At 46.2% G+C, this 18,115-nt stretch overlaps 1 pseudogene; it reads right to left on the bottom strand.

Moving 5' to 3' along the window:
* The window catches only part of LOC134221037 (LIM/homeobox protein Lhx2-like), a 432,488-nt pseudogene extending 414,610 nt beyond the window's left edge, over nt 1–17,878 (bottom strand).
* Nucleotides 17,879–18,115: the final 237 nt, after the last annotated feature.

Here is an 18,115-nt window from a genome sequence, read left to right as displayed (position 1 = left end):
TGCTGCGTTGTCTGTCAGTTGAAGGGCATATGAGGCGTTAGTTTATGGGTTTGAAAAAACATCAAAAAGTGCTAGAGCGTTAGCATGCGTTATGCTTATACACAAAAAAAAGTACCTAAAATAAAAACTACTGCTCCGTGAAAGGAGTCAAATTTGAGTTGTTTTTACCATAGTACAGGGGGAAGTGAAAATAATAAAATTAAGTTCGCAAAAAAATTCAACACAGGAGTAAAGCATCATCATCACGAAACTTCGAAGCGTCGTATCGAATGTTAACGTATCAACATATAGATCGCGACTAAGTACGCGCCGGTGACACTTTTTCAAAATCATAATCGTAGTAAAAAAATAATAATCATTCAATGATAAAAATGATGGCGATTTGATGATTGTTCGTGCTTCCCGTATCACCTTGAGTTAACTCATTTTACTTCGTTACAATGGCGCTACTGTACGAGAGTATTACACGCGAGAGGTTTTGATACAACAATATTTGAACAGACCCTAATGGATAAGTTTTTTTTTCTCTCTCTCCGAAAAAAAAAATGCTTGGTCAATTGTTGTTATAATCAACGGTTAACAATTGTTTTAATAATTAGGTATCCCAGTATAGCAATACTATCGTAGTGGTTTCCAACATATTATAATTTGAGAGTAGATGTGGAGGAAATTGTAGATATCATTAAGATAACGTAACGTATAATTTTAGAATTATTTGTTTAGGCAATAAATAGTATTAAAACACTGCACAGATATAATGAACAGCGGTTAATTGATTCGATATTGAATGAAGTTATTATTACTGCCAACACTGTTCATTATAAGCTTGAAATCTTTCAACGGAAATTATAAAGCGGAAGTTCGAAAATAACATTCGAATAACGGAGCAAAAGATACATTCAAAAAATTGTGTCGCGCCGCTTGGCGTGGAACCGACATGAGTCAGTTTATAGAAGAAAGTTGTGACGAACGGTCGTGAGTGGCAGTGAAAGAAAAAAGTAAAGATGGCTTCCGCCGACACCAGCCTCATCTATCTCCAATCGAGGATTTTATAAGAGATATGCTAGGTTATTAATGTAAATTTATGAAGAGGCCACAACGGAATTATTCCAGCGCACAATTCAAGTGACGCAAATAATGAACCATCCTGAAAAAAAATCCGTGTGTAATAAATTTTACATGGAGAAATACAAAAAAAAATCTATTAAATAAAAAAAAAATGCAATCTTTCCAATAAACCAGGACAAAACCTCAAAAAAAAAATTGTTCGTTTCGCGAGGCTCGTACTTTTTTTTTCAATTTTACACATGAACTGATTCCAAAATTTGATGATTTATAGCTTGTAAATTTAATTTTTGGTGGCTTGTTGAAGTTAATAATGTAACGCGTCTCCATAACAAATTTGTATGGCAAATGAAAATTTGGCTAAACTTTTTTTCGGGAAAGATTCGGAACTATCTGGTATCATGTATTAAAATTTATTTGTTGTCTACTTTTCGATGGTTAGTTTGGTTTTTGACTCCCAGCTGCTCCAAAGCAGAAAATTGACTGTTTCAATGTTAAAATAAGGACGCTGTCACTGCTTCAAATCTTAGGGCATGAGCTTCCAGAAGTACTTGAGTAGCATGGTATATGTTGGATAACAATCCTAACCTCAAATAGATTTAGAATTTAATGAAAATTTGGGTGGATTTAGTTCATAGTGCATTATGTACATTCTGCAAGTTTTAAAGTCCTGTGATCAAAACTCGCGGAAATGGAGTCGAAAGAACAGCTCGTGCGTGATAAAATCTTGCGCATTCATCACGAGAACCAGGATCTCTCGCATCGTTCCATCGCTAAAACATTGGGAAGCGCGAATTCCACGGTGTCGCGAGTGATTAAGCGGTTCGAGGAACGATTGACCACCAATCGGAAGCCCAGAAGTGAAGGAAAAAGTATTCCGTACAAAAATCACAACCGCGTGGCGGAGTGCACATTTCGTGACCCAGGACACGATGAACGGACAGGTGTACATGAAAGAGTGCCTCCAGAAGCAGCTGCTTCCTCTCCTGAAGGCCCACAACGTCCCAACAATCTTCTGGCCGGATTTGGCCTTTCGTGCCGAAAATGTTCAACCCTCCCAACACTCCGGAGCTCCGCCCCATCGAGAAGTACTGGGCGATTATGAAGCAGCACCTTCTTAAACGACCTAAGGTAGTGAAGACAGTCGAGGAACTGACGAAAGTATGAGTTTACATGCAAAAAACGGTTGATTCACAGGTTGTGCAGAATCTTATGGCCGGGGTTAAGGCCAAGGTGCGAGCATTTGCGTATAAATAAAATACGAGTAAAATGGTAAAATGAAGTTTAAAAGTTATTTTTCAATCCCTGAAAACCGCCAGCAGCAGATATTTCCTCCGCTTCAATCACCCCTAACGTTGCCGATCAGAACTGCACAGCCTCAAATATCGAATCAAGCACAGCCCAGAGTACTACCCCAGTACGCAAGAATAATTTCAACAATGGTGTGAATCAAAAATTGTTGATTTACTACCAAAACGTTGGAGGAATTAATATGCGTGTCTCCGATTATCGTCTCGCCAGCTCTGACTCTAGCTATGATGCATACGCTTTAACCGAAACATGGTTAAATGCAAATACCATGTCCAGTCAGGTTTTCGGGGGATCTTACAGCGTTTTTCGTTTGGATCGTAATCCCAACAACAGCAATAAAAGATCGGGCGGAGGGGTGCTTTTTGCACTGCGATCTAATTTTAAGGCTAGGCAAATATCAATTCCCAATACTGACGCAGTTGAGCAAATTTGGGTAGCTATAAGTTTTCAAACCCACACTTTGTTTGTTTGCGTTCTTTACATTCCACCTGACCGCACGCACGACACGAATGTAATCGATCAACACATCGGTTCGCTCAACTGGATCATTTCGCAAATGAGTATCAGAGACAATGTATTGATACTTGGCAACTTCAACCTACCTAATATTAAATGGAAACCGGGCCATTCGCAGTACCTCTATCCTGATGCCTCTCGCTCCTCGATTTGTCCAACAGTCGCAAAGCTTATCGATAGTTATAGCTTGGCACGAGTTTCTCAATTAAACTTTGTGCAGAACAACAACGGTCGGATGCTCGATTTGTGTTTCGGTAGTATCGAGGGAGATGTCAAATTTTCATTAATAGAAGCTCCGTCTCCGCTCGTTAGATCGTCGATTCATCACCCGCCTCTATTGATAGAAATTTGCGGTGCCATACCTTGCGTGTTTAAGGATTCTTCCGAAGCAGTATACTATGATTTCAAAAATGGTGATTATACTAGTATGAATACCTTCTTCTTGGACATAGGTTGGTGCATCGATCAGGATATTATTTCTTCAGTTATTGCATTTAGCAATATTGTTTTGTATGCCATCGATCAATTCATTCCGAAGCGTTCCTGCAAGTCTCCGCCAAACCCACCTTGGAGTAATAAACGTCTGAAGCGTTTTAAAAGATTAAAACGATCTGCTCTTCGAAATTACTCGAAGTTCAAATCTCGCCATTACAAACAAATCTACCTCTTGGCAAACTCCCGTTACAAACGTTTGAACAAAAGGCTATTTTCCGCTTACCAAAGAAAAGTTCAACTTAAACTTCGGCATAATCCCAAAGGATTCTGGAATTACGTCAATGACCAGCGAAAAGAATCTGGCCTACCTACCGTCATGTCTATGGGTACCACTGAACGTTCATCTACCGAAGGAATCTGTGATCTTTTCAAAAGTCATTTATCAAGCGTTTATACTCAAGAAGCTCTGGATGCGGATCAAGTTCGTACAGCTGCTATCAACGTTCCTGTTCGTCCCCCAGTCGGTAATCATCCGTTCGTCAATGCTGAAATGGTTGAAAACATTTGTTGCTCAATCAAGGCCTCAACAAGCTCTGGACCCGATGGTATTCCTGCATTCGTTCTGAAGAAGTGCTCCGGAAGCTTATCAAAACCTATCTCAACACTGTTCAACCTATCGCTTCAAAATGGGACATTCCCCGATCACTGGAAATACTCCTACCTTTTCCCTGTTTTTGAAAAAGGCAACAAACGGGAGGTCAGCAATTACCGTGGTATAGCCGCCTTGTGTGCAATTTCAAAGCTATTTGAAAAAGTAGTTTATAACTTTATGTTTCATAACTGTCGCGATTACATCTCTGAATATCAACATGGATTCATGCCGAAGCGCTCAACAAGTACCAACTTGACCGTCTATACATCGTTCATCATTCGAGCTCTGCAGAAAAGACAACAAGTGGATTCAATTTATACTGATTTCTCCGCAGCATTCGATAAAATCAACCACAAGATTGCGATTGCTAAGTTCGGACGTCTCGGTTTCTCTGGACCTTTCCTCTGCTGGCTTGAATCTTATCTATCCGGTCGTGAAATGGCCATTAAGATTGGCGATTCCATCTCATCATACTTTCCCGCTACTTCAGGTGTACCACAGGGTAGCCACCTAGGGCCGTTAATTTTCCTAGTTTATCTCAACGACGTTCACCAGCTTATAAGATCATTTAAGTTGTCCTTTGCCGACGATTTCAAACTTTACTGGATTGTTAATGACGCTTCTGATGCCTATTTCTTGCAAACTCAGCTTGACGTGTTCATCGATTGGTGTGAGATAAACCGCATGGTACTTAATGCTGACAAATGTTCAGTGATCTCATTCTCGCGCAAACGCTCCTCGATTGACTACTGCTACAAAATTGGAACAACGAATCTTAAAAAAGAACGCGTCGTTAAGGATCTGGGCGTACTATTAGATTCAAAACTATCTTTCAACGATCATGTCGCATTCGTGTCCTCCAAAGCTTCTAAGATGCTTGGTTTCATTTTCCGCATATCTAAAGACTTCAAGAATATCCATTGTTTGAAAGCACTGTATTGTTCCTTGGTAAGATCGATTCTAGAATTCTCTTCTGTTGTTTGGGCACCGTTTTACCAAAACAGTATATTGCGTATCGAGGCAATCCAACGCAAATTTGTTCGTTTCGCGTTACGGCATCTCCACTGGCATGATCCAAACAACCTACCAAGTTACCATGACCGCTGTAAGCTCATTGGATTAGAGTTGTTGAGCGAGCGTCGGGATATATCAAGGGCTTTATTTATTTCCGACCTTCTTCAATCAAGAATTGATTCCTCCTATTTGCTCTTTCTTTTGAACCTTAATGCGCCTTGTCGTCAGCTTAGGTTCCGCCCTGTTTTGTTCCTCCAGGGTGCTCGTACAAATTATGGACATAACGAGCCATTCACTAGTATGAGCCGTATCTTCAATCGATGTGCTACTGAATTTGACTTTCACCTTTCTCGTCCCAATCTTCGGAAAAAGTTTTGCCGAATACTTGCCGCTTCTAACACAAACACCCTTTGATAAATAGTTAGTCAGGATAGACATTAAGTATTCTTTAATTGTAAAATTGTAATAGTCTTAAGAAATATTGTATCTGTTGGAAATTGTAATTTCTGTTGATATAAAAGAAGAGGAGGTTTTGCGCCCGCTTGAGGAAGGGATTTTGCTCTACTCAAGCGGGCTTTTCCCTGCTCCAAATAAAGAATAAAGAATAAATAAAAATTTGATGGCAATCGGATGAAAACAGGGCAGTTTCATCGTGGACACCCTTTAGTAAAGTAAGGTAATGGTAATAAGGTGTACAAATAATCCGATAATCAAAACATCGGGCATTCCCGAAAGGGTTGATCTACCGTCGATACAATTGCGATATCACGGACACAGCCAAGGTTGCACGGGGATTAAAAAGACGTGGTTGGTCGGCAATCGATTGAAATCTTTGTTGAGGATCCACAAGGAATCAATGCTCGGACCTGTGTCGTAGAATATTAGGTACGATGAAGTGTTACGTCTGAATCTCCTGGCCGGTGTCTAGAAAGACGGGTTTGTGTGTGACGTAATGCTATAGTTCACTGAAGATACTCTCGAGGAAGTTCTCATGAGTCTTCTTCAGAGCATTGTTTTATTGCGAACCGGAGGGATAAGGATTAGTCTGAAGAGTTTTGGTTTTAGTGGGTCGGGTTAGATCTGTTATAACTTCTCATCCCCACACTATCTGAGTTTGCTCTTTGGGAGTCTGTTTGTAGATTTCCGTTTTCCTTGATTCAAAAAAAGACCTTCGAGGGAGAAGGTATTTGTTGTGTCAGGATTTGTCTAGACTTTTACGAGTCGTAATACACTATGTAAAGGTATGATCTCAGCGATATGGGAACTAAATATCTTATTCGTAATACACAGATAAGTCAGTGTGGTATACTACATAGGTAGAATACTTGTTACTCCGAATAATGGGATAATAGAAAAAAGATTATCTTTTTCCGAAGGCGGAAGCATAGCGAAAGGTCAGATGTTTCAATCAGTAGTTTAACTGAAAGTTGGACTATTGATATGATCTTTAATCAGGAATAAGATGTTTTTCGAAAGCCCGCTTTCAAATAAATGCCATTCTACTAAATGTCATCCTTCCAAATGTCATAGTTTTAAAGTTCCCTCCATTTCTCAGTAGATCCAAAATGAACCACAATACGCTCCCGCTCGCACAGTGGATGATCCACCCAGGTAAACCATGTGCTTCGTCTTGGAATACCATCGTGCACTAAAGAAACAAGCCCCAGTAAAAGGATTACGTTGCAAGATTGCCTGTTGGAATGGGTTGACATCGTTCTGTAATCTTCCAAATGGACAAACCTTCAAACTAAAAAGTCCGACCCGAAAATCCAACCTTCCTCTACCGTCTCGCCATTCTTTGCGCTTGGACCGACGACGACGACAGCGTCATTTCTTTCTCTTGCGAGTGCGGCACTCATTGCTTTTCCTTTTTCCTCGCGTTCACATCAAAGTTCCATCGGGGTTGTGATTTAATGGAACTACACATACGACAGCGGATGAAGTGACGTTGGAAAAACACATAATAATGGAAATTGATTGTATCGGCATTTATTCCGGTGAAGTGGGGAAAACGACGACGTTGGCTGACGCTCCAAATAGAAATGGCATTTTTTTTCCCTTTAGCTCACTTTTACTCGACGTGGCGACCGACGACAACGACGACTCTGGCGAAGCCAACGGACGAACGATCTAAAGCTCCCTACTCTTGCTGCTTGTTATGGAAGGTCTTGGAGGGCCATTTGCAAGGAAAGCTGCACGGGGGGGAAGGGAATCTGTGTTTGTGTATCACACTCGCCCCAATTTCGTTCGCAAAATGGGCTCTAGCAATAGGCTAATACCTTATAACGACACATGACGTCGTCTTTATTTCCTGCCTGCCTCCTTCCGTCGGGATAGCGCTCCGTTGTTGGTTCATTGTGACCTTCGCACCACGGTTTGGTAGGGTGTGAGAAGGAAATGTGAAGTGAAAACGAAAGAAAGAGGATTAAATTAAGTAATAATAATAACGGAAATGGTTTCGCAGAAAAGACGAGTGTTAGTGATACGTCGCGGATATTAGGAGGAAGGTACGCTGTACCAGCTATGTAGCTCAGATGTTGCCATGAATCGTATAATATGATTCATACGAAAGCCAAAAACAGAATTCAACAAACAAAGTGAAAATCTTTTAAAAAAGAGCTTAAAACTATAAACGATATTTCTTTAGAAGTTTATTTATCAGGGATGTTTTCTATTACTAATGATGCTGAAAAATGAAACAATGCACAATACGGAATTTCCACAGGGAAGTCTACGGAGTTTCCATCTTCCACCGCGCCGACAGTTTTACAGCAACAGTTGCGTTGCATTTATTTGGGTTAACCTTAATACTGGATACAACACGATTTTCTTTGTATCTTTATTTAAGTGTAATACGATAATATTGAGCAATATGCGTCAACGCGTAATCAGAAGATCAACGGAAAAATAAGCAAGCTGATGATCGATTTTCATCTATAGCATAAGCGAAAAGAAGTTTTACAAGTGCAATTAAACTGTAAGTTAATGGCAGATTATGTTCCAAGTAGATTTCCAAACAGAACTTTTTTACTTCAACGCATCAAAATATGCCAACAATCTGACCGAATCATAGCAAAGACCCTTATTGGTTTCAAGAATAGAGTAACGACAGGCGTTATTGGCAGCGAGAGCCACTTTGTTATACACTCTGTTACCTACTCGAGACGTACTTCACGATATAAACAGTGGGATCTGAGCACAACGATAAAAATACTTGTTCAAGATTGCCTATTGCTTATAATTATGTTTCACATAGCGTTATAGTGGATTCTGTTATCAATAGAAGCTTGAAGATTCCTTTCAATGAACATCACCGTTGTAGTATTTCGTCAATTCATAATCAAAAATGATTTATTTTCGAATCGTTCTCCCCACCCATTTACATTGTGCTCCGTCATAGCATTGGCACTGGTTCGATATTATTCCCAACTTCTCCCTATCGGATAATTTCCTGTTCGACCGAAAAGAATCTAGCAAATTGAAAACCGAACCAAAACAACAACACGGGAAATTTATTCCTGCCTCAATCCATCCGGCATCACGGGACAGCACAGCCGGTGCGCAGCGCCTTACCGGAGAGTGAGATTCGAACAACTTTTACAGCGTGCATACATAAATCGAATACATCAGTTTTCCATGCTCAAAGGTAATCGAGTGGAAAAGTGATATAAATTTCCCGCCTTATTCCTCGAAACCTCTTTTCCACACTTTGGGTTTTTCTCGCTCCGTCCCGCAGACCAATTTTCCACTTATTTTGTTTTTCTCATTTCACCCACACCCCACTCGGGTTGAGAATCGGGAGGAGAGAACGAGCTTGGGTAAAAAAGCACAAACACTCACTCGAAGCGGAGACAACACTAGGCGGGTAGTTTACTCTACGACTCGGTAGCCAATTTCGTTCGATTGTTTCGAAATGTTTCCTCAGTCCCTTTTTCCGCGTCAGGGGGCACTTTGGTTTTATTGGCACGCGGTGGGGAGCTTCGTCCTTGCATATCGGATCGGTAAACTTGCATCGGGCTGACGCCGGTTTTGTGCAGCGAATGAAGTAGCGCGCGTGTCGAACGGTGATGATGTTTTAATTTGAGAATTAAAAAAGCATCACACTTAATTTGTTTATCGAAATAAAATTTAATTGAATTTTGCCTGTATCACACGGCGGGTGGTCTCAATTTCGCAAGCCGTATTTCACCGTGCAGTCGTTCGAGGATGAAAATCCGAATAGGAGGCATTTTATTTTTATCTAATGCGTACAGAAGTTTGCATTTTAAATAACCGAAATTGTATTTAACATTCCACAGCCACTGCAGATTAGAAATTTCACTTTTATAGTTTCCACGAGAATTTTCCGAGAATTTTTAAAATTGTCGTGAACAAATCTAAAAGCAAATTCAGTTAAATATTCAGTTAGCAACGCGTGATACGCTAATTACGGGTTTTTCTAGGCTTTTCAATTTACCGGGCTACAACATGACGAGTTGAAATCCGGGAAGGGGCGTCTAACACAGATCTGATTCTCACTAGCTCCAATACTCATGCTTCTACCACGGATCTGTCGATCGGTTGCGTTCTTAGCTAGTAGTATTGTAGCCTAGGCAGGCAGTGTTGAGCTTCTAACATCAGTTAGTTCTGATGTGGGGTGGGACTCCAAACAAATATGACCGGATAAATCGGCTGTATGACCATCTGGAAGCAGCTGGACTAACGGATTACTTGAATAATCTTATGTTGGTCCAGGAAATAGAGGATAAACTACTACCAAATTACAAACAATTTGGTTGCACCTCAATCATTAAAGACGAAATAGTCCGTTGCGACTATTAACCTTCCGGGATTTGCACCGGTGTAAAAAGTATAACACCTTAAAAAATCCATCTTCCGACGTCTGTCATCATTAGTGAATGAGTTCGTGGGAAGTTATCAAGCCGGCTTCGTTGACGGCCGCTCGACAACGGACCAGATCTTTACTGTACGGCAAATCCTTCAAAAATGCCGTGGATACCAGGTCTCAACGCACCATCTGTTCGTTGATTTCAAGGTAGCATACGACAGTATAGACCGCGTAGAGCTATGGGGCAGCAGGGACAGCAGGGACAGCGTGGACCATGTCCAAGGGCTTGACGACCCCTCCCCAGCTGTCTGTGAGTCAGGGAGAACTGCCTAGGGCGTGGTGGGATTTAGCAGTGGGCTCTGCTAAAATCCCTCCCAAAAAACCACAAGTGCCCGTAATCAGACTCTATCAAAGCGACTGTGTGCCGCTTCAAAAGCACAAGCCCAGGGAGTGCCACTGGCACATCAGGGTTGATATCAGTAAGACCCTGATTATGGCATACTGGTTGCGTGTACTGGTTTTGTATTTGGATATTGTTATATTGTGAAGTGAGGGCTGGCAGTCTGACATTCTACTCTCTTAGTAGGGCCGGGTGACACCGACTCGAAACGGCGAGTGGGCTAATGGCTAGGCTGTCTTCCGTCCCATAAAACCGTGGCGGGCCTTGTAGCACGCTGCCAAATCCTGCCATCCAGTTTTGCCTACTGGGTGGGAGTAGGCTCAGATGCCCTTTCCTGACTTGCGCTGATCTGGCTCTGAACACGCAAGTGTCAACCCTCGCATGGCCTCCCTGCTTGCCGCAAGGCAGGCATAGATAACCATGGGATCACTAAAGGCGACTACTCCAGTAGGATTCGGCGGCAGCCGCAAGGGGGACCCATAAGCAATGAGTATTGAACGAAATCAATCTTTGGAGTTGGAGGTGACGGACCCCTTTGCCAAAAGGGGTCTAGCGAGGTCCCATATTAAAGAGGGGGCGAGTGGAGTGACGGCTGCTGCTATTGGAAGTACCGAAGAGTCTCCAGTGGTGGTGGGGAGTAGCCCTGCCTGCACGCCTGACGAGCCACTACCAGGGATACGGGTGGTGGCTGAGCAATTCGATGAGATCATCGAGTTCGTAAGCGGCAGGCAGAACACCAAGACAAGAACAGGTCGCTTATATCAGGCGTGTAGCGGCAGCAGAGAAGGAAGCCAAAGGTACGCAGACCAAGGCCCTCTCCTCTCCTAGGGGTGTTACTGCGGTGAAAGAGGCGACCGGCCTTACGGCCAGTGAGGGCAAGAAAACGCCAAGCACGAAGCGACCCAAACGCGCTACCATTAAGGCGAAGCGTCGCCTGGATGGTGCACCGGAGCCTGAAGGGCGTGTGCCCAAGAAGGCGAAAGGCACTAGACAAGCACAAGTTGCTGAGCCACAAGCTGGCCGCAGCCAGCCATCGGTACCCGCCGAAGGGGATGCGAATCCTTGGCAACAGGTCAGTAGGGCGCGGAAGTCGAACACCCCTCGACCTACGAAGAAAGTGAGAGACAGAGGCGAGGCCTTGTTGGTGAAAACCGACAAGGACAAATACGCCGATGTCCTTAAAACGCTGCGAGCGGCCGATAGCCTATCGGCCCTGGGCCAGGACGTGCGCAGCGTTAGACGTACCAAGAACGGTGAAATGATCTTGGTACTGAAGCGTGGCGCGCAATCCAGCGGGGTGGCTTACAAAAAGCTTGCCCAGGAGGTCTTGGGTGACGGCGCTCAGGTCAGGTCGTTGGGTGCGGAAGTGACCCTCCAGTGTAAGCAGCTGGATGAGGTCACGACCGCGGAAGACGTCGTCTCTGCCGTCAAAGAGCAGTGCGGCACAGAGGTTGAGCGGTCCTCTGTACGTCTAAGAGGAGGATTCTTTGGTACGCAGGTAGCCTATCTCAGACTACCGGTGGCTGACGCCAAAAAGGTCATTGAGAAAGGGAAGCTGAAGATCGGCTGGTCAGTATGCCCAGTAAGCGTGCTCCAGCCACCTTCAGTGGACAGGTGCTACCGGTGCCTTGAGTCCGGGCACAAGTCTTATGACTGCAAGGGCCCAGACCGAAGCAAGATGTGTCGTCGCTGCGGCGAGAAGGGACACAAGGCGCAGGAATGCGACAAGGCACCTAGGTGCCTTATCTGCGCCAGTAAGAAGCAGGCCCGGAACCATGCTATGGGCGGGCCTGCGTGACCCTTCGGTGAAGCCAATCGGAAAAAGCCGTGCAAGTAACACAGCTGAATCTGAATCACTGTGCACCTGCCCAGCAACTGCTGTGGCAGGCGGTCTCGGAGTCGAGGATCGATGTCGCCCTCCTGTCCGACTCGTACAACGTCCCTGCCGGCAATGGCAACTGGGTGGCGGACGGGTCTAGGTCGGCGGCAATCTGCACAACGGGAAGGTACCCCGTTCAAGAGGTTGTACACTCCTCCGCGGAGGGTGTCGCGATAGCCAAGATCAATGGGGTGTTCTATTGTAGCTGCTACGCCCCACCAAGGTGGCCAATGGAACAGTTCAACCAGATGATCGACAGGCTATCGGCCGACCTAGTAGGTCGGAGCCCGTTCGTTATAGCGGGAGACTTTAATGCTTGGGCAGTGGAATGGGGCAGCCGCTGCACCAATCAGAGGGGACAAGCGTTACTTGAGGCACTTGCAAAACTCGACGCAGTGCTTGTCAATGACGGAGCCAGTAGCACATTCCGTAAGAATGGGGCCGAGTCATGGATAGATGTAACGTTTGTCAGCCCCAGTCTGGTCTCGGACCTGGACTGGAGGGTAGACGAGGGCTACACCCATAGTGATCACCTAGCAATTCGCTTCAAGATCAACTATGGTGTGCAGCGTCCGGGGGCGGGTGATCCTTGTCAGGTCCGTGGGTGGAAGACAAATCACTTCGACAGCGAAGTTTTCACCGCGGCCCTGGGACTGGAGGCCAACACCGACAGTCTAAGCGGGGATGCGCTGATAGCTGTCCTATCACGCGCGTGCGACGCTACTATGCCGAGGAAAGCCCTTCCAAGAAATGGCAGACGCCCGGTATACTGGTGGAGTGCCGAAATTGCAGCCCTACGATCAGCCTGCCTCAAGGCTAGACGTAGGACGCAACGAGCCCGCACCGAGGAGGAAAGAACGGTCCGCCGGGAAGTGTTTCAAGCTGCGAGACTGGCCCTTAACAAGGCCATCAAGAGCAGCAAGAGAGCCTGCTTCGACAACCTGTGCGAGGGTGCCAATGCGAATCCGTGGGGTGACGCCTATAGGATCGTGATGGCCAAGACCAAAGGGGGCTCTTCACCCCCCGAACGGTCACCGGACCGGTTGGCGAGGATTATCGAAGTACTCTTCCCGTCCCGAGCCACAAGTCCCTGGCCTCCTCCTGCGCTGCAAGGCGCTGGGAGTGTGGCCGAAATGGTGGCTCCGGTGACGAACGAAGAGTTACTCGCAGTGGCTAACACCCTTGCGATGAACAAAGCTCCAGGCCCCGATGGAGTTCCAAACAATGCACTCAAGGCAGCGATCATAGCGAACCCGAACATGTTCAGGCTAGCTATGCAGAGATGCCTGGATGAGTGTTGTTTCCCTGAGAGATGGAAAAGGCAGAAGTTGGTACTGCTGCCGAAGGCCGGGAAGCCTCCGGGTGACCCATCGGCGTACAGACCAATTTGCCTGATCGACACGACGGGTAAACTGCTCGAGAGGATCATCCTCAACAGGCTCACCCCGTACGCAGAGGGTACGGATAGCCTGTCGAGTATCCAGTTTGGTTTTCGGAAGGGTAAGTCCACGGTGGACGCTATCAATTCAGTCCTCAAGACTGCAGAGGTAGCGATCCAACGGAAAAGGCGAGGAATTCGATACTGTGCGTTGGTGACACTGGACGTGAAGAACGCATTCAACAACGCAAGCTGGGACGCCATCGCGCTCTCGTTACACCGGCTTAGCCTGCCGGTGGGACTGTACCGGATCTTGGAAAGCTACTTCCAGAACCGTGTGCTGCTATACGAGACCGATGCCGGTCAGAAAAGTGTTCCTATTACCGCAGGAGTCCCGCAAGGGTCAATCCTGGGCCCGGTACTATGGAACCTGATGTATGACGGGGTTCTGAAGCTAAAGTTCCCTCCTGGTGTGAAGATCGTCGGCTTTGCTGACGATGTAACCCTAGAGGTCTACGCGAGTCAATCCCGAAGTAGAGCTAACCGCAGAACACGCGATCAGCACTGTGGCGGACTGGATGAGTGCGAGAGGCCTTGAGCTCGCTCAACATAAGACGGAGGTGGTTATCGTCAGCAACCGTAAGTCGGCACAACATGCAGTTGTACACGTGGGAGACGTCGCGATCACTTCAAAGCGGAGTCTGAAGATTCTTGGGGTCATCATAGACGACAAGCTTACCTTCGGTAGCCATGTCGAATATGCGTGCAAGAAGGCTTCGACTGCTGTGGCGGCATTATCGAGGATGATGTCCAACAGCTCCAAGGTGTGCGCCAGTAGACGTAGGCTACTGGCAGGCGTTGCCGCATCTATTCTTAGGTACGGCGGCCCGTCCTGGGCAAAAGCACTGGGGGTAACCAGTTACCTGCAGAAACTGGAGAGCACCTACCGCTTGATGTGTCTCAGGGTGATATCGGCCTACCGCACGGTATCGCGCGACGCATCCTGCGTGATAGCGAGTATGATGCCAGTCGGGCTGGTCATCCGGGAGGACGAGGAGTGTTTTGACCTACGTGGCACCAGAGGAGCCCGCGAGCGTACCAGGATGACTTCGGTTGCCAGATGGCAGCGCGAGTGGGATAACTCCTCGGAAGGTAGGTGGACCTACCGGCTGATTCCTAACATATCAAGCTGGGTGGGGAGACCCCCCGGGAGGCTCACTTCCATCTGACACAATTCCTGTCAGGCCATGGCTGTTTCCGACAGTGCCACCACAGGTTTGGGCACGCGGAGGTCCCCGTCTTCCCTGACTGCCCAGGTGTTGACGAAACTGCAGAGCACATACTGTTCGTATGTCCTCGTTTCGACGTCAAAAGAAAAGCAATGCTAGACGTTTGCGGCCGGGACACAACTCCGGATAATCTTATCCAAAGGATGTGTCAAGCGGTGGAGAAGTGGAACGCAGTCTCGACTGCAACCACTCAGATTGCCTGCAGCTTGCAGAGAATCTGGCGCGCCGAGCAACAATCGACAAGCATGACTAACTTGTGATTGGTAAGTTAGAGCGAAAGTGCCGAACGCGAAGAAGTGTGTGAATGGTCTGCCCATGCAGAGGTAATGGAGCAGCGGGTGGCAACCGAGATCGTCACCTCGAAGCATGGCAGAAGGGTGAATGAATAGGTGTATGTATGGACTGCACACGCCACGCTGGGAGTAGCGCAGGAATGTTGGTTCCCACGACTACTGATACCCCGCGGCGGGGCACAGGAGTGTGGGTGAGCATCCAAGTCAGTCTCACATGGTACGAAAGGAATGAGTTGAGTCGAGTTGGGCTAGTCTCATATGGCATGAACGAGGTGAGTCAGACTCACATGGTATGTCAGAAGTGGGAACCTAAGCGAAACGTCCCACAAGGGATGCCAGAGGGAGTGTTAGGTCGAATGACTCGAGTAGTATGTGTCAGCGCGAACTGAATGAAAGAGGTGAGCAGTCTCACATGGTACGATAAAGGTGGGCATACAAGTTAGTCCCACACGGCATGAGAAGGGTGGGCACAAAAGTTAGTCCCGCACGGCATGAGAAGGGTGGGCACACAAGTCAGACCCATAGGAGCGTTAGCGTGTGTGCAAGCATGGAGTGTATGAGCATGAATCAAGGGCTTGGGTGGGCATACAAGTTAGACCCGCATGGCATGAGAAGGGTGGGCACACAAGTTAGACCCGCACGGCATGACAGAGGTGCAACAGAGTATGTAGGGTGTGTGAGGGTGCGATAGAGCGAGCACCCAAGTCAGTCTCGCACGGGACGGGTGCCTGTGTGAGCGAGAACGAGCGAGTACGTTTAGTACTGCCATCCCCCAGAAGTAGTACTGGGAGGTAGTTCCTGGGGGAAACGATGGTGGAGCCCAAGGGAGTTTTGTCGGTATTACCGGTATGGTCGAGTCCGACACTCCAGTACACTTCCGTGTGGTAGTTTGGCAACTACAATGCACGTGTACTGGGTTAGTGTGTATATGCATTCTCCCTTGTAAAAAAAAAAAGAGCTATGGAAAATTATGGACGAGCACAGCTTCCCTGGAAAGCTTACCAGACTGATCAAAGCAACGGTGAATGGTGTGCAAAACTGTGTGAAGTTCGTTCGAATCGCGCCAGGGACTAAGACAAGGTGATGGGCTTTCGTGCCTGTTCAACATTGCGCTAGAAGGCCGGGTGTAACAGCCGGGATACGATTTTCAACAGATCCAATCAATTTATTTGTTTCGCGGATGACATGGACATTGTCGGCCGAACATTTGCAAAGGTGGCAGAACTGTACACCCACCTGAAACGTGAAGCAACAAAAGTTGGACTGGTGGTGAATGCCTCAAAGACAAAGTACATGCTTGTGGGCGGAACCGAGCGCGACAGGGCCCGCCTGGGAAGCAGTGTTACGATAGACGGGGATACCTTCAAGGTGGTCGAGGAATTCGTCTACCTCGGATCCTTGCTAACGGCTGATAACAATGTCAGTCGTGAAATACGAAGGCGCATCATCTGTGGAAGTCGGGCCTACTACGGGCTCCAGAAGAAACTGCGGCCAAAAAAGATTCGCCACCGCACTAAATGTGTCATGTACAAGACGCTAATAAGACCGGTTGTCCTCTACGGACATGAAACATGGACAATGCTCGAGGAGGACTTGCAAGCACTCGGAGTATTCGAGAGACGGGTGCTTAGGACCGTCTTTGGCGGAGTTTGGCGGTGAAGAATGAACCACAAGCTCGCCCAGCTCTACGGCGAACCCAGTATCCAGAAGGTAGCTAAAGCCGGACGGGTACGATGGGCAGGGCATGTTGCAAGAATGCCGGACAGCAGCCCTGCAAAGATAGTGTTCGCTTCCGATCCGGTAGGTACGAGACGACGTGGAGCGCAGCGAGCGAGATGGGCAGACCAGGTGCAGAACGACTTGGCGAGCGTGGGGCGTATTCGAGGATGGAGAGATGCGGCCTCGAACCGTGTATTGTGGCGTCAAATTGTTGATTCAGTGTTATCTGTTTAGATGTAGACTAAATAAATGAATGAATGAACATGTTAACTTGACTTACCACCTGAATTTTCTTTGGTTTTCTTTTGTTTTTTTTTTTCGTGGGGTTAACTTATAGTTTCATTGACGCTTAAGGTCTTAATTGACTAAAACCCAACCGTGTAAAAAGGAACTGGGTGTATAATTTTAAAATAATCATGTGGCAATTTTGTTCTCTCTCACTTGTTACACTATCACAAACCGCAATATTAAATCCATAACTTTATAAAACGACTTCAAATAGATTCACAAAAATGGAGAAAGAATCATATTCTTCATCTTTTGTTTGGTGCTGGAGAAAATGAGGCTAGTCGAGTTAATTCCACCCCACTTGACAATCAGTCATGTTACCAACACTCGATAAGACAAGTTGATTAAAGTTATCTACGAGTCCTGATGTAGATCCTCACCACCGGATCGAAACGTTGTCAATGATTTGAAATTATCAACATTTTCATGTGACTGAAACTAATATATGAACTCTACGCTACGAACAGTATGTATATCGCATAAACTCCAAATTATCTTTATGAAATCTGCAGTCCACAGAAAAGCACCGCCAGTCACCAGAATAAAACAATATTGAACATCATCCAGTCTCCCGCCTCACCGAACGATTATCCTTTTTTCTACTTTCATAGCAAGGTACCTACATCTTCACCCACCGACCAACCTTGTCCCACACGAGCATTCTACCTAACACCCACCCCACCATACCACCCTCCGATGTGCTTCCGTTTTATTTCCCCTTCCCGTTCCACTGGCATTCATTAAAATCCGTTAAATTAAATTACTTTTATATTACGATATTGAAACGTGCACTTACCCAATTGATTATACGAGCACGGTGCGCCTCTCAGTGCTGCTTCCTCGGCCTGGTTCACCTATTTTTTTTCACTTCTCTTTGCCGAACACCAAACTGCCAGAGTCTGGAAACTGTACTATGCTCGTTAAGTTCTTCTCTCACTTGCACACGCTGTTGGTTTTTCTCTCGTTAGCTTCACCACGTTTATTTTTTTTCGCTTTTTTCCAGAAATTTAATGGAGTTCTGTTACACACTGCACAGGAGGGCTACTGG

Source organism: Armigeres subalbatus, chromosome 3, assembly GCF_024139115.2.
Source record: "Armigeres subalbatus isolate Guangzhou_Male chromosome 3, GZ_Asu_2, whole genome shotgun sequence".
NCBI classification, from domain to species: domain Eukaryota; kingdom Metazoa; phylum Arthropoda; class Insecta; order Diptera; family Culicidae; genus Armigeres; species Armigeres subalbatus.
This window is presented reverse-complemented; position numbering and strand designations above follow the sequence as displayed.